The sequence below is a fragment of the Strix aluco genome, unplaced genomic scaffold, assembly GCF_031877795.1.
Source record: "Strix aluco isolate bStrAlu1 unplaced genomic scaffold, bStrAlu1.hap1 HAP1_SCAFFOLD_60, whole genome shotgun sequence".
Taxonomy (NCBI): domain Eukaryota; kingdom Metazoa; phylum Chordata; class Aves; order Strigiformes; family Strigidae; genus Strix; species Strix aluco.
This window is the reverse complement of record NW_027436642.1, coordinates 906,555-928,096: the sequence shown is the minus strand read 5'-3', so window position 1 is coordinate 928,096 and position 21,542 is coordinate 906,555.

The following is a 21,542-nucleotide window of genomic DNA, read 5'->3' as shown; positions in this document are numbered from 1 at the left end:
CCCAGTGCTCTGCAAGCTCTCCAGGACAACAGCAAATCTGGGGCTCTGTGCTTTCTTTCGTTCTGAACAAGTGTTAGTGTTTTCTGCACAAAAGCGATTCTGCGAAGCAATGTGAACACTTCTGCTTCCCAGGCACAGAGAAGGTGCTAGCAGGGCATTCTCTGCCTGCCTTTCCCCAGTGCTCTGCAAGCTCTCCAGGACAACATAGAATCTGGGGCTCTGTGCTTTCTTTTGTTCTGAACAAGTGTTAGTGTTTTCTGCACAAAGGCGATTCTGCGAAGCAATGTGAACGCTTCTGCTTCCCAGGCACAGAGAAGGTGCTAGCAGGGAATTCTCTGCCTGCCTTTCCCCAGTGCTCTGCAAGCTCTCCAGAACAACAGCAAATCTGGGGCTCTGTGCTTTCTTTTGTTCTGAACAAGTGTTAGTGTTTTCTGCACAAAGGCGATTCTGCGAACTAATGTGAACACTTCTGCTTCCCAGGCACAGAGAAGGTGCTAGCAGGGAATTCTCTGCCTGCCTTTCCCCAGTGCTCTGCAAGCTCTCCAGGACAACATAAAATCTGAGGCTCTGTGCTTTCTTTTGTTCTGAACAAGTGTTAGTGTTTTCTGCACAAAGGCAATTCTGCGAAGCAATGTGAACACTTCTGCTTCCCAGGCACAGAGAAGGTGCTAGCAGGGAATTCTCTGCCTGCCTTTCCCCACTGCTCTGCAAGCTCTCCAGAACAACAGCAAATCTGGGGCTCTGTGCTTTCTTTCGTTCTGAACAAGTGTTAGTGTTTTCTGCACAAAAGCGATTCTGCGAAGCAACGTAAACACTTCTGCTTCCCAGGCACAGAGAAGGTGCTAGCAGGGAATTCTCTGCCTGCCTTTCCCCAGTGCTCTGCAAGCTCTCCAGAACAACAGCAAATCTGGGGCTCTGTGCTTTCTTTTGTTCTGAACAAGTGTTAGTGTTTTCTGCACAAAGGCGATTCTGCGAAGCAATGTGAACACTTCTGCTTCCCAGGCACAGAGAAGGTGCTAGCAGGGAATTCTCTGCCTGCCTTTCCCCAGTGTTCTGCAAGCTCTCCAGAACAACAGCAAATCTGGGGCTCTGTGCTTTCTTTCCTTCCGAACAAGTGTTAGTGTTTTCTGCATAAAGGCGATTCTGCGAACTAATGTGAACACTTCTGCTTCCCAGGCACAGAGAAGGTGCTAGCAGGGAATTCTCTGCCTGCCTTTCCCCAGTGCTCTGCAAGCTCTCCAGAACAACATAGAATCTGGGGCTCTGTGCTTTCTTTTGTTCTGAACAAGTGTTAGTGTTTTCTGCACAAAGGCGATTCTGCTAAGCAATGTGAACACTTCTGCTTCCCAGGCACAGAGAAGGTGCTAGCAGGGAATTCTCTGCCTGCCTTTCCCCAGTGCTCTGCAAGCTCTCCAGGACAACAGCAAATCTGGGGCTCTGTGCTTTCTTTCGTTCTGAACAAGTGTTACTGTTTTCTACACAAAGGCGATTCTGCGAAGTAATGTGAACACTTCTGCTTCCCAGGCACAGAGAAGGTGCTAGCAGGGAATTCCCTGCCTGCCTTTCCCCAGTGCTCTGCAAGCTCTCCAGAACAACAGCAAATCTGGGGCTCTGTGCTTTCTTTTGTTCTGAACAAGTGTTAGTGTTTTCTGCACAAAGGCGATTCTGCGAAGCAATGTGAACGCTTCTGCTTCCCAGGCACAGAGAAGGTGCTAGCAGGGAATTCTCTGCCTGCCTTTCCCCAGTGCTCTGCAAGCTCTCCAGGACAACATAAAATCTGGGGCTCTGTGCTTTCTTTTGTTCTGAACAAGTGTTAGTGTTTTCTGCACAAAGGCGATTCTGCGAACTAATGTGAACACTTCTGCTTCCCAGGCACAGAGAAGGTGCTAGCAGGGAATTCTCTGCCTGCCTTTCCCCAGTGCTCTGCAAGCTCTCCAGAACAACAGCAAATCTGGGGCTCTGTGCTTTCTTTCGTTCTGAACAAGTGTTAGTGTTTTCTGCACAAAAGCGATTCTGCGAAGCAATGTGAACACTTCTGCTTCCCAGGCACAGAGAAGGTGCTAGCAGGGAATTCTCTGCCTGCCTTTCCCCAGTGCTCTGCAAGCTCTCCAGGACAACAGCAAATCTGGGGCTCTGTGCTTTCTTTTGTTCTGAACAAGTGTTAGTGTTTTCTGCACAAAGGCGATTCTGCGAAGCAACGTAAACACTTCTGCTTCCCAGGCACAGAGAAGGTGCTAGCAGGGAATTCTCTGCCTGCCTTTCCCCAGTGCTCTGCAAGTTCTCCAGAACAACAGCAAATCTGGGGCTCTGTGCTTTCTTTTGTTCTGAACAAGTGTTAGTGTTTTCTGCACAAAAGCGATTCTGCGAAGCAATGTGAACACTTCTGCTTCCCAGGCACAGAGAAGGTGCTAGCAGGGAATTCCCTGCCTGCCTTTCCCCAGTGCTCTGCAAGCTCTCCAGGACAACATAGAATCTGGGGCTCTGTGCTTTCTTTTGTTCTGAACAAGTGTTAGTGTTTTCTGCACAAAAGCGATTCTGCGAAATAATGTGAACACTTCTGCTTCCCAGGCACAGAGAAGGTGCTAGCAGGGAATTCTCTGCCTGCCTTTCCCCAGTGCTCTGCAAGCTCTCCAGAACAACAGCAAATCTGGGGCTCTGTGCTTTCTTTTGTTCTGAACAAGTGTTAGTGTTTTCTGCACAAAGGCGATTCTGCGAAGCAATGTGAACACTTCTGCTTCCCAGTCACAGAGAAGGTGCTAGCAGGGAATTCTCTGCCTGCCTTTCCCCAGTGCTCTGCAAGCTCTCCAGAACAACAGCAAATCTGGGGCTCTGTGCTTTCTTTTGTTCTGAACAAGTGTTAGTGTTTTCTGCAGAAAGGCGATTCTGCGAAGCAATGTGAACACTTCTGCTTCCCAGGCACAGAGAAGGTGCTAGCAGGGAATTCTCTGCCTGCCTTTCCCCAGTGCTCTGCAAGCTCTCCAGAACAACAGCAAATCTGGGGCTCTGTGCTTTCTTTTGTTCTGAACAAGTGTTAGTGTTTTCTGCAGAAAAGCGATTCTGCGAAGCAATGTGAACACTTCTGCTTCCCAGGCACAGAGAAGGTGCTAGCAGGGAATTCTCTGCCTGCCTTTCCCCAGTGCTCTGCAAGCTCTCCAGGACAACAGCAAATCTGGGGCTCTGTGCTTTCTTTTGTTCTGAACAAGTGTTAGTGTTTTCTGCACAAAGGCGATTCTGCGAAGCAACGTAAACACTCCTGCTTCCCAGGCACAGAGAAGGTGCTAGCAGGGAATTCTCTGCCTGCCTTTCCCCAGTGCTCTGCAAGCTCTCCAGAACAACAGCAAATCTGGGGCTCTGTGCTTTCTTTTGTTCTGAACAAGTGTTATTGTTTTCTGCAGAAAAGCGATTCTGCGAAGCAATGTGAACACTTCTGCTTCCCAGGCACAGAGAAGGTGCTAGCAGGGAATTCTCTGCCTGCCTTTCCCCAGTGCTCTGCAAGCTCTCCAGGACAACATAAAATCTGAGGCTCTGTGCTTTCTTTTGTTCTGAACAAGTGTTAGTGTTTTCTGCACAAAGGCAATTCTGCGAAGCAATGTGAACACTTCTGCTTCCCAGGCACAGAGAAGGTGCTAGCAGGGAATTCTCTGCCTGCCTTTCCCCAGTGCTCTGCAAGCTCTCCAGAACAACAGCAAATCTGGGGCTCTGTGCTTTCTTTTGTTCTGAACAAGTGTTAGTGTTTTCTGCACAAAAGCGATTCTGCGAAATAATGTGAACACTTCTGCTTCCCAGGCACAGAGAAGGTGCTAGCAGGGAATTCTCTGCCTGCCTTTCCCCAGTGCTCTGCAAGCTCTCCAGAACAACAGCAAATCTGGGGCTCTGTGCTTTCTTTTGTTCTGAACAAGTGTTAGTGTTTTCTGCACAAAGGCGATTCTGCGAAGCAATGTGAACACTTCTGCTTCCCAGTCACAGAGAAGGTGCTAGCAGGGAATTCTCTGCCTGCCTTTCCCCAGTGCTCTGCAAGCTCTCCAGAACAACAGCAAATCTGGGGCTCTGTGCTTTCTTTTGTTCTGAACAAGTGTTAGTGTTTTCTGCAGAAAGGCGATTCTGCGAAGCAATGTGAACACTTCTGCTTCCCAGGCACAGAGAAGCTGCTAACAGGGAATTCTCTGCCTGCCTTTCCCCAGTGCTCTGCAAGCTCTCCAGGACAACATAGAATCTGGGGCTCTGTGCTTTCTTTTGTTCTGAACAAGTGTTAGTGTTTTCTGCAGAAAAGCGATTCTGCGAAGCAATGTGAACACTTCTGCTTCCCAGGCACAGAGAAGCTGCTAGCAGGGAATTCTCTGCCTGCCTTTCCCCAGTGCTCTGCAAGCTCTCCAGGACAACATAGAATCTGGGGCTCTGTGCTTTCTTTCGTTCTGAACAAGTGTTAGTGTTTTCTGCACAAAAGCGATTCTGCGAAGCAATGTGAACACTTCTGCTTCCCAGGCACAGAGAAGGTGCTAGCAGGGCATTCTCTGCCTGCCTTTCCCCAGTGCTCTGCAAGCTCTCCAGGACAACATAGAATCTGGGGCTCTGTGCTTTCTTTTGTTCTGAACAAGTGTTAGTGTTTTCTGCACAAAGGCGATTCTGCGAAGCAATGTGAACGCTTCTGCTTCCCAGGCACAGAGAAGGTGCTAGCAGGGAATTCTCTGCCTGCCTTTCCCCAGTGCTCTGCAAGCTCTCCAGAACAACAGCAAATCTGGGGCTCTGTGCTTTCTTTTGTTCTGAACAAGTGTTAGTGTTTTCTGCACAAAGGCGATTCTGCGAACTAATGTGAACACTTCTGCTTCCCAGGCACAGAGAAGGTGCTAGCAGGGAATTCTCTGCCTGCCTTTCCCCAGTGCTCTGCAAGCTCTCCAGGACAACATAAAATCTGAGGCTCTGTGCTTTCTTTTGTTCTGAACAAGTGTTAGTGTTTTCTGCACAAAGGCAATTCTGCGAAGCAATGTGAACACTTCTGCTTCCCAGGCACAGAGAAGGTGCTAGCAGGGAATTCTCTGCCTGCCTTTCCCCAGTGCTCTGCAAGCTCTCCAGAACAACAGCAAATCTGGGGCTCTGTGCTTTCTTTTGTTCTGAACAAGTGTTAGTGTTTTCTGCAGAAAAGCGATTCTGCGAAGCAATGTGAACACTTCTGCTTCCCAGTCACAGAGAAGGTGCTAGCAGGGAATTCCCTGCCTGCCTTTCCCCAGTGCTCTGCAAGCTCTCCAGGACAACATAGAATCTGGGGCTCTGTGCTTTCTTTTGTTCTGAACAAGTGTTAGTGTTTTCTGCACAAAGGCGATTCTGCGAAGCAATGTGAACACTTCTGCTTCCCAGGCACAGAGAAGGTGCTAGCAGGGAATTCTCTGCCTGCCTTTCCCCAGTGTTCTGCAAGCTCTCCAGAACAACAGCAAATCTGGGGCTCTGTGCTTTCTTTCCTTCCGAACAAGTGTTAGTGTTTTCTGCATAAAGGCGATTCTGCGAACTAATGTGAACACTTCTGCTTCCCAGGCACAGAGAAGGTGCTAGCAGGGAATTCTCTGCCTGCCTTTCCCCAGTGCTCTGCAAGCTCTCCAGAACAACATAGAATCTGGGGCTCTGTGCTTTCTTTTGTTCTGAACAAGTGTTAGTGTTTTCTGCACAAAGGCGATTCTGCGAAGCAATGTGAACACTTCTGCTTCCCAGGCACAGAGAAGGTGCTAGCAGGGAATTCTCTGCCTGCCTTTCCCCAGTGCTCTGCAAGCTCTCCAGGACAACAGCAAATCTGGGGCTCTGTGCTTTCTTTCGTTCTGAACAAGTGTTACTGTTTTCTGCACAAAGGCGATTCTGCGAAGTAATGTGAACACTTCTGCTTCCCAGGCACAGAGAAGGTGCTAGCAGGGAATTCCCTGCCTGCCTTTCCCCAGTGCTCTGCAAGCTCTCCAGAACAACAGCAAATCTGGGGCTCTGTGCTTTCTTTTGTTCTGAACAAGTGTTAGTGTTTTCTGCACAAAGGCGATTCTGCGAAGCAATGTGAACGCTTCTGCTTCCCAGGCACAGAGAAGGTGCTAGCAGGGAATTCTCTGCCTGCCTTTCCCCAGTGCTCTGCAAGCTCTCCAGGACAACATAAAATCTGGGGCTCTGTGCTTTCTTTTGTTCTGAACAAGTGTTAGTGTTTTCTGCACAAAGGCGATTCTGCGAACTAATGTGAACACTTCTGCTTCCCAGGCACAGAGAAGGTGCTAGCAGGGAATTCTCTGCCTGCCTTTCCCCAGTGCTCTGCAAGCTCTCCAGAACAACAGCAAATCTGGGGCTCTGTGCTTTCTTTCGTTCTGAACAAGTGTTAGTGTTTTCTGCACAAAAGCGATTCTGCGAAGCAATGTGAACACTTCTGCTTCCCAGACACAGAGAAGGTGCTAGCAGGGAATTCTCTGCCTGCCTTTCCCCAGTGCTCTGCAAGCTCTCCAGGACAACATAGAATCTGGGGCTCTGTGCTTTCTTTTGTTCTGAACAAGTGTTAGTGTTTTCTGCACAAAGGCGATTCTGCGAAGCAACGTAAACACTTCTGCTTCCCAGGCACAGAGAAGGTGCTAGCAGGGAATTCTCTGCCTGCCTTTCCCCAGTGCTCTGCAAGTTCTCCAGAACAACAGCAAATCTGGGGCTCTGTGCTTTCTTTTGTTCTGAACAAGTGTTAGTGTTTTCTGCACAAAAGCGATTCTGCGAAGCAATGTGAACACTTCTGCTTCCCAGGCACAGAGAAGGTGCTAGCAGGGAATTCTCTGCCTGCCTTTCCCCAGTGCTCTGCAAGCTCTCCAGGACAACAGCAAATCTGGGGCTCTGTGCTTTCTTTCGTTCTGAACAAGTGTTACTGTTTTCTGCACAAAAGCGATTCTGCGAAGCAACGTAAACACTTCTGCTTCCCAGGCACAGAGAAGGTGCTAGCAGGGAATTCTCTGCCTGCCTTTCCCCAGTGCTCTGCAAGCTCTCCAGAACAACAGCAAATCTGGGGCTCTGTGCTTTCTTTTGTTCTGAACAAGTGTTAGTGTTTTCTGCACAAAGGCGATTCTGCGAAGCAATGTGAACACTTCTGCTTCCCAGGCACAGAGAAGGTGCTAGCAGGGAATCATCTGCCTGCCTTTCCCCAGTGCTCTGCAAGCTCTCCAGAACAACAGCAAATCTGGGGCTCTGTGCTTTCTTTCCTTCCGAACAAGTGTTAGTGTTTTCTGCATAAAGGCGATTCTGCGAACTAATGTGAACACTTCTGCTTCCCAGGCACAGAGAAGGTGCTAGCAGGGAATTCTCTGCCTGCCTTTCCCCAGTGCTCTGCAAGCTCTCCAGAACAACAGCAAATCTGGGGCTCTGTGCTTTCTTTTGTTCTGAACAAGTGTTAGTGTTTTCTGCACAAAAGCGATTCTGCGAAGCAATGTGAACACTTCTGCTTCCCAGGCACAGAGAAGGTGCTAGCAGGGAATTCTCTGCCTGCCTTTCCCCAGTGCTCTGCAAGCTCTCCAGAACAACAGCAAATCTGGGGCTCTGTGCTTTCTTTTGTTCTGAACAAGTGTTAGTGTTTTCTGCACAAAGGCGATTCTGCGAAGCAATGTGAACGCTTCTGCTTCCCAGGCACAGAGAAGGTGCTAGCAGGGAATTCTCTGCCTGCCTTTCCCCAGTGCTCTGCAAGCTCTCCAGGACAACATAAAATCTGGGGCTCTGTGCTTTCTTTTGTTCTGAACAAGTGTTAGTGTTTTCTGCACAAAGGCGATTCTGCGAAGCAACGTAAACACTCCTGCTTCCCAGGCACAGAGAAGGTGCTAGCAGGGAATTCTCTGCCTGCCTTTCCCCAGTGCTCTGCAAGCTCTCCAGAACAACAGCAAATCTGGGGCTCTGTGCTTTCTTTTGTTCTGAACAAGTGTTATTGTTTTCTGCAGAAAAGCGATTCTGCGAAGCAATGTGAACACTTCTGCTTCCCAGGCACAGAGAAGGTGCTAGCAGGGAATTCTCTGCCTGCCTTTCCCCAGTGCTCTGCAAGCTCTCCAGGACAACATAAAATCTGAGGCTCTGTGCTTTCTTTTGTTCTGAACAAGTGTTAGTGTTTTCTGCACAAAGGCAATTCTGCGAAGCAATGTGAACACTTCTGCTTCCCAGGCACAGAGAAGGTGCTAGCAGGGAATTCTCTGCCTGCCTTTCCCCAGTGCTCTGCAAGCTCTCCAGAACAACAGCAAATCTGGGGCTCTGTGCTTTCTTTTGTTCTGAACAAGTGTTAGTGTTTTCTGCACAAAAGCGATTCTGCGAAATAATGTGAACACTTCTGCTTCCCAGGCACAGAGAAGGTGCTAGCAGGGAATTCTCTGCCTGCCTTTCCCCAGTGCTCTGCAAGCTCTCCAGAACAACAGCAAATCTGGGGCTCTGTGCTTTCTTTTGTTCTGAACAAGTGTTAGTGTTTTCTGCACAAAGGCGATTCTGCGAAGCAATGTGAACACTTCTGCTTCCCAGTCACAGAGAAGGTGCTAGCAGGGAATTCTCTGCCTGCCTTTCCCCAGTGCTCTGCAAGCTCTCCAGAACAACAGCAAATCTGGGGCTCTGTGCTTTCTTTTGTTCTGAACAAGTGTTAGTGTTTTCTGCAGAAAGGCGATTCTGCGAAGCAATGTGAACACTTCTGCTTCCCAGGCACAGAGAAGCTGCTAACAGGGAATTCTCTGCCTGCCTTTCCCCAGTGCTCTGCAAGCTCTCCAGGACAACATAGAATCTGGGGCTCTGTGCTTTCTTTTGTTCTGAACAAGTGTTAGTGTTTTCTGCAGAAAAGCGATTCTGCAAAGCAATGTGAACACTTCTGCTTCCCAGGCACAGAGAAGCTGCTAGCAGGGAATTCTCTGCCTGCCTTTCCCCAGTGCTCTGCAAGCTCTCCAGGACAACAGCAAATCTGGGGCTCTGTGCTTTCTTTCGTTCTGAACAAGTGTTAGTGTTTTCTGCACAAAAGCGATTCTGCGAAGCAATGTGAACACTTCTGCTTCCCAGGCACAGAGAAGGTGCTAGCAGGGCATTCTCTGCCTGCCTTTCCCCAGTGCTCTGCAAGCTCTCCAGGACAACATAGAATCTGGGGCTCTGTGCTTTCTTTTGTTCTGAACAAGTGTTAGTGTTTTCTGCACAAAGGCGATTCTGCGAAGCAATGTGAACGCTTCTGCTTCCCAGGCACAGAGAAGGTGCTAGCAGGGAATTCTCTGCCTGCCTTTCCCCAGTGCTCTGCAAGCTCTCCAGAACAACAGCAAATCTGGGGCTCTGTGCTTTCTTTTGTTCTGAACAAGTGTTAGTGTTTTCTGCACAAAGGCGATTCTGCGAACTAATGTGAACACTTCTGCTTCCCAGGCACAGAGAAGGTGCTAGCAGGGAATTCTCTGCCTGCCTTTCCCCAGTGCTCTGCAAGCTCTCCAGGACAACATAAAATCTGAGGCTCTGTGCTTTCTTTTGTTCTGAACAAGTGTTAGTGTTTTCTGCACAAAGGCAATTCTGCGAAGCAATGTGAACACTTCTGCTTCCCAGGCACAGAGAAGGTGCTAGCAGGGAATTCTCTGCCTGCCTTTCCCCAGTGCTCTGCAAGCTCTCCAGGACAACAGCAAATCTGGGGCTCTGTGCTTTCTTTCGTTCTGAACAAGTGTTACTGTTTTCTGCACAAAAGCGATTCTGCGAAGCAACGTAAACACTTCTGCTTCCCAGGCACAGAGAAGGTGCTAGCAGGGAATTCTCTGCCTGCCTTTCCCCAGTGCTCTGCAAGCTCTCCAGAACAACAGCAAATCTGGGGCTCTGTGCTTTCTTTTGTTCTGAACAAGTGTTAGTGTTTTCTGCACAAAGGCGATTCTGCGAAGCAATGTGAACACTTCTGCTTCCCAGGCACAGAGAAGGTGCTAGCAGGGAATTCTCTGCCTGCCTTTCCCCAGTGCTCTGCAAGCTCTCCAGAACAACAGCAAATCTGGGGCTCTGTGCTTTCTTTCCTTCCGAACAAGTGTTAGTGTTTTCTGCATAAAGGCGATTCTGCGAACTAATGTGAACACTTCTGCTTCCCAGGCACAGAGAAGGTGCTAGCAGGGAATTCTCTGCCTGCCTTTCCCCAGTGCTCTGCAAGCTCTCCAGAACAACAGCAAATCTGGGGCTCTGTGCTTTCTTTTGTTCTGAACAAGTGTTAGTGTTTTCTGCACAAAAGCGATTCTGCGAAGCAATGTGAACACTTCTGCTTCCCAGGCACAGAGAAGGTGCTAGCAGGGAATTCTCTGCCTGCCTTTCCCCAGTGCTCTGCAAGCTCTCCAGAACAACAGCAAATCTGGGGCTCTGTGCTTTCTTTTGTTCTGAACAAGTGTTAGTGTTTTCTGCAGAAAAGCGATTCTGCGAAGCAATGTGAACACTTCTGCTTCCCAGGCACAGAGAAGGTGCTAGCAGGGAATTCTCTGCCTGCCTTTCCCCAGTGCTCTGCAAGCTCTCCAGGACAACAGCAAATCTGGGGCTCTGTGCTTTCTTTTGTTCTGAACAAGTGTTAGTGTTTTCTGCACAAAGGCGATTCTGCGAAGCAACGTAAACACTCCTGCTTCCCAGGCACAGAGAAGGTGCTAGCAGGGAATTCTCTGCCTGCCTTTCCCCAGTGCTCTGCAAGCTCTCCAGAACAACAGCAAATCTGGGGCTCTGTGCTTTCTTTTGTTCTGAACAAGTGTTATTGTTTTCTGCAGAAAAGCGATTCTGCGAAGCAATGTGAACACTTCTGCTTCCCAGGCACAGAGAAGGTGCTAGCAGGGAATTCTCTGCCTGCCTTTCCCCAGTGCTCTGCAAGCTCTCCAGGACAACATAAAATCTGAGGCTCTGTGCTTTCTTTTGTTCTGAACAAGTGTTAGTGTTTTCTGCACAAAGGCAATTCTGCGAAGCAATGTGAACACTTCTGCTTCCCAGGCACAGAGAAGGTGCTAGCAGGGAATTCTCTGCCTGCCTTTCCCCAGTGCTCTGCAAGCTCTCCAGAACAACAGCAAATCTGGGGCTCTGTGCTTTCTTTTGTTCTGAACAAGTGTTAGTGTTTTCTGCACAAAAGCGATTCTGCGAAATAATGTGAACACTTCTGCTTCCCAGGCACAGAGAAGGTGCTAGCAGGGAATTCTCTGCCTGCCTTTCCCCAGTGCTCTGCAAGCTCTCCAGAACAACAGCAAATCTGGGGCTCTGTGCTTTCTTTTGTTCTGAACAAGTGTTAGTGTTTTCTGCACAAAGGCGATTCTGCGAAGCAATGTGAACACTTCTGCTTCCCAGGCACAGAGAAGGTGCTAGCAGGGCATTCTCTGCCTGCCTTTCCCCAGTGCTCTGCAAGCTCTCCAGGACAACATAGAATCTGGGGCTCTGTGCTTTCTTTTGTTCTGAACAAGTGTTAGTGTTTTCTGCACAAAGGCGATTCTGCGAAGCAATGTGAACGCTTCTGCTTCCCAGGCACAGAGAAGGTGCTAGCAGGGAATTCTCTGCCTGCCTTTCCCCAGTGCTCTGCAAGCTCTCCAGAACAACAGCAAATCTGGGGCTCTGTGCTTTCTTTTGTTCTGAACAAGTGTTAGTGTTTTCTGCACAAAGGCGATTCTGCGAACTAATGTGAACACTTCTGCTTCCCAGGCACAGAGAAGGTGCTAGCAGGGAATTCTCTGCCTGCCTTTCCCCAGTGCTCTGCAAGCTCTCCAGGACAACATAAAATCTGAGGCTCTGTGCTTTCTTTTGTTCTGAACAAGTGTTAGTGTTTTCTGCACAAAGGCAATTCTGCGAAGCAATGTGAACACTTCTGCTTCCCAGGCACAGAGAAGGTGCTAGCAGGGAATTCTCTGCCTGCCTTTCCCCAGTGTTCTGCAAGCTCTCCAGAACAACAGCAAATCTGGGGCTCTGTGCTTTCTTTCCTTCCGAACAAGTGTTAGTGTTTTCTGCATAAAGGCGATTCTGCGAACTAATGTGAACACTTCTGCTTCCCAGGCACAGAGAAGGTGCTAGCAGGGAATTCTCTGCCTGCCTTTCCCCAGTGCTCTGCAAGCTCTCCAGAACAACATAGAATCTGGGGCTCTGTGCTTTCTTTTGTTCTGAACAAGTGTTAGTGTTTTCTGCACAAAGGCGATTCTGCGAAGCAATGTGAACACTTCTGCTTCCCAGGCACAGAGAAGGTGCTAGCAGGGAATTCTCTGCCTGCCTTTCCCCAGTGCTCTGCAAGCTCTCCAGGACAACAGCAAATCTGGGGCTCTGTGCTTTCTTTCGTTCTGAACAAGTGTTACTGTTTTCTGCACAAAGGCGATTCTGCGAAGTAATGTGAACACTTCTGCTTCCCAGGCACAGAGAAGGTGCTAGCAGGGAATTCCCTGCCTGCCTTTCCCCAGTGCTCTGCAAGCTCTCCAGAACAACAGCAAATCTGGGGCTCTGTGCTTTCTTTTGTTCTGAACAAGTGTTAGTGTTTTCTGCACAAAGGCGATTCTGCGAAGCAATGTGAACGCTTCTGCTTCCCAGGCACAGAGAAGGTGCTAGCAGGGAATTCTCTGCCTGCCTTTCCCCAGTGCTCTGCAAGCTCTCCAGGACAACATAAAATCTGGGGCTCTGTGCTTTCTTTTGTTCTGAACAAGTGTTAGTGTTTTCTGCACAAAGGCGATTCTGCGAACTAATGTGAACACTTCTGCTTCCCAGGCACAGAGAAGGTGCTAGCAGGGAATTCTCTGCCTGCCTTTCCCCAGTGCTCTGCAAGCTCTCCAGAACAACAGCAAATCTGGGGCTCTGTGCTTTCTTTCGTTCTGAACAAGTGTTAGTGTTTTCTGCACAAAAGCGATTCTGCGAAGCAATGTGAACACTTCTGCTTCCCAGACACAGAGAAGGTGCTAGCAGGGAATTCTCTGCCTGCCTTTCCCCAGTGCTCTGCAAGCTCTCCAGGACAACATAGAATCTGGGGCTCTGTGCTTTCTTTTGTTCTGAACAAGTGTTAGTGTTTTCTGCACAAAGGCGATTCTGCGAAGCAACGTAAACACTTCTGCTTCCCAGGCACAGAGAAGGTGCTAGCAGGGAATTCTCTGCCTGCCTTTCCCCAGTGCTCTGCAAGTTCTCCAGAACAACAGCAAATCTGGGGCTCTGTGCTTTCTTTTGTTCTGAACAAGTGTTAGTGTTTTCTGCACAAAAGCGATTCTGCGAAGCAATGTGAACACTTCTGCTTCCCAGGCACAGAGAAGGTGCTAGCAGGGAATTCTCTGCCTGCCTTTCCCCAGTGCTCTGCAAGCTCTCCAGGACAACAGCAAATCTGGGGCTCTGTGCTTTCTTTCGTTCTGAACAAGTGTTACTGTTTTCTGCACAAAAGCGATTCTGCGAAGCAACGTAAACACTTCTGCTTCCCAGGCACAGAGAAGGTGCTAGCAGGGAATTCTCTGCCTGCCTTTCCCCAGTGCTCTGCAAGCTCTCCAGAACAACAGCAAATCTGGGGCTCTGTGCTTTCTTTTGTTCTGAACAAGTGTTAGTGTTTTCTGCACAAAGGCGATTCTGCGAAGCAATGTGAACACTTCTGCTTCCCAGGCACAGAGAAGGTGCTAGCAGGGAATTCTCTGCCTGCCTTTCCCCAGTGCTCTGCAAGCTCTCCAGAACAACAGCAAATCTGGGGCTCTGTGCTTTCTTTCCTTCCGAACAAGTGTTAGTGTTTTCTGCATAAAGGCGATTCTGCGAACTAATGTGAACACTTCTGCTTCCCAGGCACAGAGAAGGTGCTAGCAGGGAATTCTCTGCCTGCCTTTCCCCAGTGCTCTGCAAGCTCTCCAGAACAACAGCAAATCTGGGGCTCTGTGCTTTCTTTTGTTCTGAACAAGTGTTAGTGTTTTCTGCACAAAAGCGATTCTGCGAAGCAATGTGAACACTTCTGCTTCCCAGGCACAGAGAAGGTGCTAGCAGGGAATTCTCTGCCTGCCTTTCCCCAGTGCTCTGCAAGCTCTCCAGAACAACAGCAAATCTGGGGCTCTGTGCTTTCTTTTGTTCTGAACAAGTGTTAGTGTTTTCTGCAGAAAAGCGATTCTGCGAAGCAATGTGAACACTTCTGCTTCCCAGGCACAGAGAAGGTGCTAGCAGGGAATTCTCTGCCTGCCTTTCCCCAGTGCTCTGCAAGCTCTCCAGGACAACAGCAAATCTGGGGCTCTGTGCTTTCTTTTGTTCTGAACAAGTGTTAGTGTTTTCTGCACAAAGGCGATTCTGCGAAGCAACGTAAACACTCCTGCTTCCCAGGCACAGAGAAGGTGCTAGCAGGGAATTCTCTGCCTGCCTTTCCCCAGTGCTCTGCAAGCTCTCCAGAAGAACAGCAAATCTGGGGCTCTGTGCTTTCTTTTGTTCTGAACAAGTGTTATTGTTTTCTGCAGAAAAGCGATTCTGCGAAGCAATGTGAACACTTCTGCTTCCCAGGCACAGAGAAGGTGCTAGCAGGGAATTCTCTGCCTGCCTTTCCCCAGTGCTCTGCAAGCTCTCCAGGACAACATAAAATCTGAGGCTCTGTGCTTTCTTTTGTTCTGAACAAGTGTTAGTGTTTTCTGCACAAAGGCAATTCTGCGAAGCAATGTGAACACTTCTGCTTCCCAGGCACAGAGAAGGTGCTAGCAGGGAATTCTCTGCCTGCCTTTCCCCAGTGCTCTGCAAGCTCTCCAGAACAACAGCAAATCTGGGGCTCTGTGCTTTCTTTCCTTCCGAACAAGTGTTAGTGTTTTCTGCATAAAGGCGATTCTGCGAACTAATGTGAACACTTCTGCTTCCCAGGCACAGAGAAGCTGCTAACAGGGAATTCTCTGCCTGCCTTTCCCCAGTGCTCTGCAAGCTCTCCAGAACAACAGCAAATCTGGGGCTCTGTGCTTTCTTTTGTTCTGAACAAGTGTTAGTGTTTTCTGCACAAAAGCGATTCTGCGAAGCAATGTGAACACTTCTGCTTCCCAGGCACAGAGAAGGTGCTAGCAGGGAATTCTCTGCCTGCCTTTCCCCAGTGCTCTGCAAGCTCTCCAGAACAACAGCAAATCTGGGGCTCTGTGCTTTCTTTTGTTCTGAACAAGTGTTAGTGTTTTCTGCAGAAAAGCGATTCTGCGAAGCAATGTGAACACTTCTGCTTCCCAGGCACAGAGAAGGTGCTAGCAGGGAATTCTCTGCCTGCCTTTCCCCAGTGCTCTGCAAGCTCTCCAGGACAACAGCAAATCTGGGGCTCTGTGCTTTCTTTTGTTCTGAACAAGTGTTAGTGTTTTCTGCACAAAGGCGATTCTGCGAAGCAACGTAAACACTCCTGCTTCCCAGGCACAGAGAAGGTGCTAGCAGGGAATTCTCTGCCTGCCTTTCCCCAGTGCTCTGCAAGCTCTCCAGAACAACAGCAAATCTGGGGCTCTGTGCTTTCTTTTGTTCTGAACAAGTGTTATTGTTTTCTGCAGAAAAGCGATTCTGCGAAGCAATGTGAACACTTCTGCTTCCCAGGCACAGAGAAGGTGCTAGCAGGGAATTCTCTGCCTGCCTTTCCCCAGTGCTCTGCAAGCTCTCCAGGACAACATAAAATCTGAGGCTCTGTGCTTTCTTTTGTTCTGAACAAGTGTTAGTGTTTTCTGCACAAAGGCAATTCTGCGAAGCAATGTGAACACTTCTGCTTCCCAGGCACAGAGAAGGTGCTAGCAGGGAATTCTCTGCCTGCCTTTCCCCAGTGCTCTGCAAGCTCTCCAGAACAACAGCAAATCTGGGGCTCTGTGCTTTCTTTTGTTCTGAACAAGTGTTAGTGTTTTCTGCACAAAAGCGATTCTGCGAAATAATGTGAACACTTCTGCTTCCCAGGCACAGAGAAGGTGCTAGCAGGGAATTCTCTGCCTGCCTTTCCCCAGTGCTCTGCAAGCTCTCCAGAACAACAGCAAATCTGGGGCTCTGTGCTTTCTTTTGTTCTGAACAAGTGTTAGTGTTTTCTGCACAAAGGCGATTCTGCGAAGCAATGTGAACACTTCTGCTTCCCAGTCACAGAGAAGGTGCTAGCAGGGAATTCTCTGCCTGCCTTTCCCCAGTGCTCTGCAAGCTCTCCAGAACAACAGCAAATCTGGGGCTCTGTGCTTTCTTTTGTTCTGAACAAGTGTTAGTGTTTTCTGCAGAAAGGCGATTCTGCGAAGCAATGTGAACACTTCTGCTTCCCAGGCACAGAGAAGCTGCTAACAGGGAATTCTCTGCCTGCCTTTCCCCAGTGCTCTGCAAGCTCTCCAGGACAACATAGAATCTGGGGCTCTGTGCTTTCTTTTGTTCTGAACAAGTGTTAGTGTTTTCTGCAGAAAAGCGATTCTGCAAAGCAATGTGAACACTTCTGCTTCCCAGGCACAGAGAAGCTGCTAGCAGGGAATTCTCTGCCTGCCTTTCCCCAGTGCTCTGCAAGCTCTCCAGGACAACATAGAATCTGGGGCTCTGTGCTTTCTTTCGTTCTGAACAAGTGTTAGTGTTTTCTGCACAAAAGCGATTCTGCGAAGCAATGTGAACACTTCTGCTTCCCAGGCACAGAGAAGGTGCTAGCAGGGCATTCTCTGCCTGCCTTTCCCCAGTGCTCTGCAAGCTCTCCAGGACAACATAGAATCTGGGGCTCTGTGCTTTCTTTTGTTCTGAACAAGTGTTAGTGTTTTCTGCACAAAGGCGATTCTGCGAAGCAATGTGAACGCTTCTGCTTCCCAGGCACAGAGAAGGTGCTAGCAGGGAATTCTCTGCCTGCCTTTCCCCAGTGCTCTGCAAGCTCTCCAGAACAACAGCAAATCTGGGGCTCTGTGCTTTCTTTTGTTCTGAACAAGTGTTAGTGTTTTCTGCAGAAAGGCGATTCTGCGAACTAATGTGAACACTTCTGCTTCCCAGGCACAGAGAAGGTGCTAGCAGGGAATTCTCTGCCTGCCTTTCCCCAGTGCTCTGCAAGCTCTCCAGGACAACATAAAATCTGAGGCTCTGTGCTTTCTTTTGTTCTGAACAAGTGTTAGTGTTTTCTGCACAAAGGCAATTCTGCGAAGCAATGTGAACACTTCTGCTTCCCAGGCACAGAGAAGGTGCTAGCAGGGAATTCTCTGCCTGCCTTTCCCCAGTGCTCTGCAAGCTCTCCAGAACAACAGCAAATCTGGGGCTCTGTGCTTTCTTTTGTTCTGAACAAGTGTTAGTGTTTTCTGCAGAAAAGCGATTCTGCGAAGCAATGTGAACACTTCTGCTTCCCAGTCACAGAGAAGGTGCTAGCAGGGAATTCCCTGCCTGCCTTTCCCCAGTGCTCTGCAAGCTCTCCAGGACAACATAGAATCTGGGGCTCTGTGCTTTCTTTTGTTCTGAACAAGTGTTAGTGTTTTCTGCACAAAGGCGATTCTGCGAAGCAATGTGAACACTTCTGCTTCCCAGGCACAGAGAAGGTGCTAGCAGGGAATTCTCTGCCTGCCTTTCCCCAGTGTTCTGCAAGCTCTCCAGAACAACAGCAAATCTGGGGCTCTGTGCTTTCTTTCCTTCCGAACAAGTGTTAGTGTTTTCTGCATAAAGGCGATTCTGCGAACTAATGTGAACACTTCTGCTTCCCAGGCACAGAGAAGGTGCTAGCAGGGAATTCTCTGCCTGCCTTTCCCCAGTGCTCTGCAAGCTCTCCAGAACAACATAGAATCTGGGGCTCTGTGCTTTCTTTTGTTCTGAACAAGTGTTAGTGTTTTCTGCACAAAGGCGATTCTGCGAAGCAATGTGAACACTTCTGCTTCCCAGGCACAGAGAAGGTGCTAGCAGGGAATTCTCTGCCTGCCTTTCCCCAGTGCTCTGCAAGCTCTCCAGGACAACAGCAAATCTGGGGCTCTGTGCTTTCTTTCGTTCTGAACAAGTGTTACTGTTTTCTGCACAAAGGCGATTCTGCGAAGTAATGTGAACACTTCTGCTTCCCAGGCACAGAGAAGGTGCTAGCAGGGAATTCCCTGCCTGCCTTTCCCCAGTGCTCTGCAAGCTCTCCAGAACAACAGCAAATCTGGGGCTCTGTGCTTTCTTTTGTTCTGAACAAGTGTTAGTGTTTTCTGCACAAAGGCGATTCTGCGAAGCAATGTGAACGCTTCTGCTTCCCAGGCACAGAGAAGGTGCTAGCAGGGAATTCTCTGCCTGCCTTTCCCCAGTGCTCTGCAAGCTCTCCAGGACAACATAAAATCTGGGGCTCTGTGCTTTCTTTTGTTCTGAACAAGTGTTAGTGTTTTCTGCACAAAGGCGATTCTGCGAACTAATGTGAACACTTCTGCTTCCCAGGCACAGAGAAGGTGCTAGCAGGGAATTCTCTGCCTGCCTTTCCCCAGTGCTCTGCAAGCTCTCCAGAACAACAGCAAATCTGGGGCTCTGTGCTTTCTTTCGTTCTGAACAAGTGTTAGTGTTTTCTGCACAAAAGCGATTCTGCGAAGCAATGTGAACACTTCTGCTTCCCAGACACAGAGAAGGTGCTAGCAGGGAATTCTCTGCCTGCCTTTCCCCAGTGCTCTGCAAGCTCTCCAGGACAACATAGAATCTGGGGCTCTGTGCTTTCTTTTGTTCTGAACAAGTGTTAGTGTTTTCTGCACAAAGGCGATTCTGCGAAGCAACGTAAACACTTCTGCTTCCCAGGCACAGAGAAGGTGCTAGCAGGGAATTCTCTGCCTGCCTTTCCCCAGTGCTCTGCAAGTTCTCCAGAACAACAGCAAATCTGGGGCTCTGTGCTTTCTTTTGTTCTGAACAAGTGTTAGTGTTTTCTGCACAAAAGCGATTCTGCGAAGCAATGTGAACACTTCTGCTTCCCAGGCACAGAGAAGGTGCTAGCAGGGAATTCTCTGCCTGCCTTTCCCCAGTGCTCTGCAAGCTCTCCAGGACAACAGCAAATCTGGGGCTCTGTGCTTTCTTTCCTTCCGAACAAGTGTTAGTGTTTTCTGCATAAAGGCGATTCTGCGAACTAATGTGAACACTTCTGCTTCCCAGGCACAGAGAAGGTGCTAGCAGGGAATTCTCTGCCTGCCTTTCCCCAGTGCTCTGCAAGCTCTCCAGAACAACAGCAAATCTGGGGCTCTGTGCTTTCTTTTGTTCTGAACAAGTGTTAGTGTTTTCTGCACAAAAGCGATTCTGCGAAGCAATGTGAACACTTCTGCTTCCCAGGCACAGAGAAGGTGCTAGCAGGGAATTCTCTGCCTGCCTTTCCCCAGTGCTCTGCAAGCTCTCCAGAACAACAGCAAATCTGGGGCTCTGTGCTTTCTTTTGTTCTGAACAAGTGTTAGTGTTTTCTGCAGAAAAGCGATTCTGCGAAGCAATGTGAACACTTCTGCTTCCCAGGCACAGAGAAGGTGCTAGCAGGGAATTCTCTGCCTGCCTTTCCCCAGTGCTCTGCAAGCTCTCCAGGACAACAGCAAATCTGGGGCTCTGTGCTTTCTTTTGTTCTGAACAAGTGTTAGTGTTTTCTGCACAAAGGCGATTCTGCGAAGCAACGTAAACACTCCTGCTTCCCAGGCACAGAGAAGGTGCTAGCAGGGAATTCTCTGCCTGCCTTTCCCCAGTGCTCTGCAAGCTCTGCAGAACAACAGCAAATCTGGGGCTCTGTGCTTTCTTTTGTTCTGAACAAGTGTTATTGTTTTCTGCAGAAAAGCGATTCTGCGAAGCAATGTGAACACTTCTGCTTCCCAGGCACAGAGAAGGTGCTAGCAGGGAATTCTCTGCCTGCCTTTCCCCAGTGCTCTGCAAGCTCTCCAGGACAACATAAAATCTGAGGCTCTGTGCTTTCTTTTGTTCTGAACAAGTGTTAGTGTTTTCTGCACAAAGGCAATTCTGCGAAGCAATGTGAACACTTCTGCTTCCCAGGCACAGAGAAGGTGCTAGCAGGGAATTCTCTGCCTGCCTTTCCCCAGTGCTCTGCAAGCTCTCCAGAACAACAGCAAATCTGGGGCTCTGTGCTTTCTTTCCTTCCGAACAAGTGTTAGTGTTTTCTGCATAAAGGCGATTCTGCGAACTAATGTGAACACTTCTGCTTCCCAGGCACAGAGAAGGTGCTAGCAGGGAATTCTCTGCCTGCCTTTCCCCAGTGCTCTGCAAGCTCTCCAGAACAACAGCAAATCTGGGGCTCTGTGCTTTCTTTTGTTCTGAACAAGTGTTAGTGTTTTCTGCACAAAAGCGATTCTGCGAAGCAATGTGAACACTTCTGCTTCCCAGGCACAGAGAAGGTGCTAGCAGGGAATTCTCTGCCTGCCTTTCCCCAGTGCTCTGCAAGCTCTCCAGAACAACAGCAAATCTGGGGCTCTGTGCTTTCTTTTGTTCTGAACAAGTGTTAGTGTTTTCTGCAGAAAAGCGATTCTGCGAAGCAATGTGAACACTTCTGCTTCCCAGGCACAGAGAAGGTGCTAGCAGGGAATTCTCTGCCTGCCTTTCCCCAGTGCTCTGCAAGCTCTCCAGAACAACAGCAAATCTGGGGCTCTGTGCTTTCTTTTGTTCTGAACAAGTGTTAGTGTTTTCTGCACAAAGGCGATTCTGCGAAGCAACGTAAACACTCCTGCTTCCCAGGCACAGAGAAGGTGCTAGCAGGGAATTCTCTGCCTGCCTTTCCCCAGTGCTCTGCAAGCTCTCCAGAACAACAGCAAATCTGGGGCTCTGTGCTTTCTTTTGTTCTGAACAAGTGTTATTGTTTTCTGCAGAAAAGCGATTCTGCGAAGCAATGTGAACACTTCTGCTTCCCAGGCACAGAGAAGGTGCTAGCAGGGAATTCTCTGCCTGCCTTTCCCCAGTGCTCTGCAAGCTCTCCAGGACAACATAAAATCTGAGGCTCTGTGCTTTCTTTTGTTCTGAACAAGTGTTAGTGTTTTCTGCACAAAGGCAATTCTGCGAAGCAATGTGAACACTTCTGCTTCCCAGGCACAGAGAAGGTGCTAGCAGGGAATTCTCTGCCTGCCTTTCCCCAGTGCTCTGCAAGCTCTCCAGAACAACAGCAAATCTGGGGCTCTGTGCTTTCTTTTGTTCTGAACAAGTGTTAGTGTTTTCTGCACAAAAGCGATTCTGCGAAATAATGTGAACACTTCTGCTTCCCAGGCACAGAGAAGGTGCTAGCAGGGAATTCTCTGCCTGCCTTTCCCCAGTGCTCTGCAAGCTCTCCAGAACAACAGCAAATCTGGGGCTCTGTGCTTTCTTTTGTTCTGAACAAGTGTTAGTGTTTTCTGCACAAAGGCGATTCTGCGAAGCAATGTGAACACTTCTGCTTCCCAGTCACAGAGAAGGTGCTAGCAGGGAATTCTCTGCCTGCCTTTCCCCAGTGCTCTGCAAGCTCTCCAGAACAACAGCAAATCTGGGGCTCTGTGCTTTCTTTTGTTCTGAACAAGTGTTAGTGTTTTCTGCAGAAAGGCGATTCTGCGAAGCAATGTGAACACTTCTGCTTCCCAGGCACAGAGAAGCTGCTAACAGGGAATTCTCTGCCTGCCTTTCCCCAGTGCTCTGCAAGCTCTCCAGGACAACATAGAATCTGGGGCTCTGTGCTTTCTTTTGTTCTGAACAAGTGTTAGTGTTTTCTGCAGAAAAGCGATTCTGCAAAGCAATGTGAACACTTCTGCTTCCCAGGCACAGAG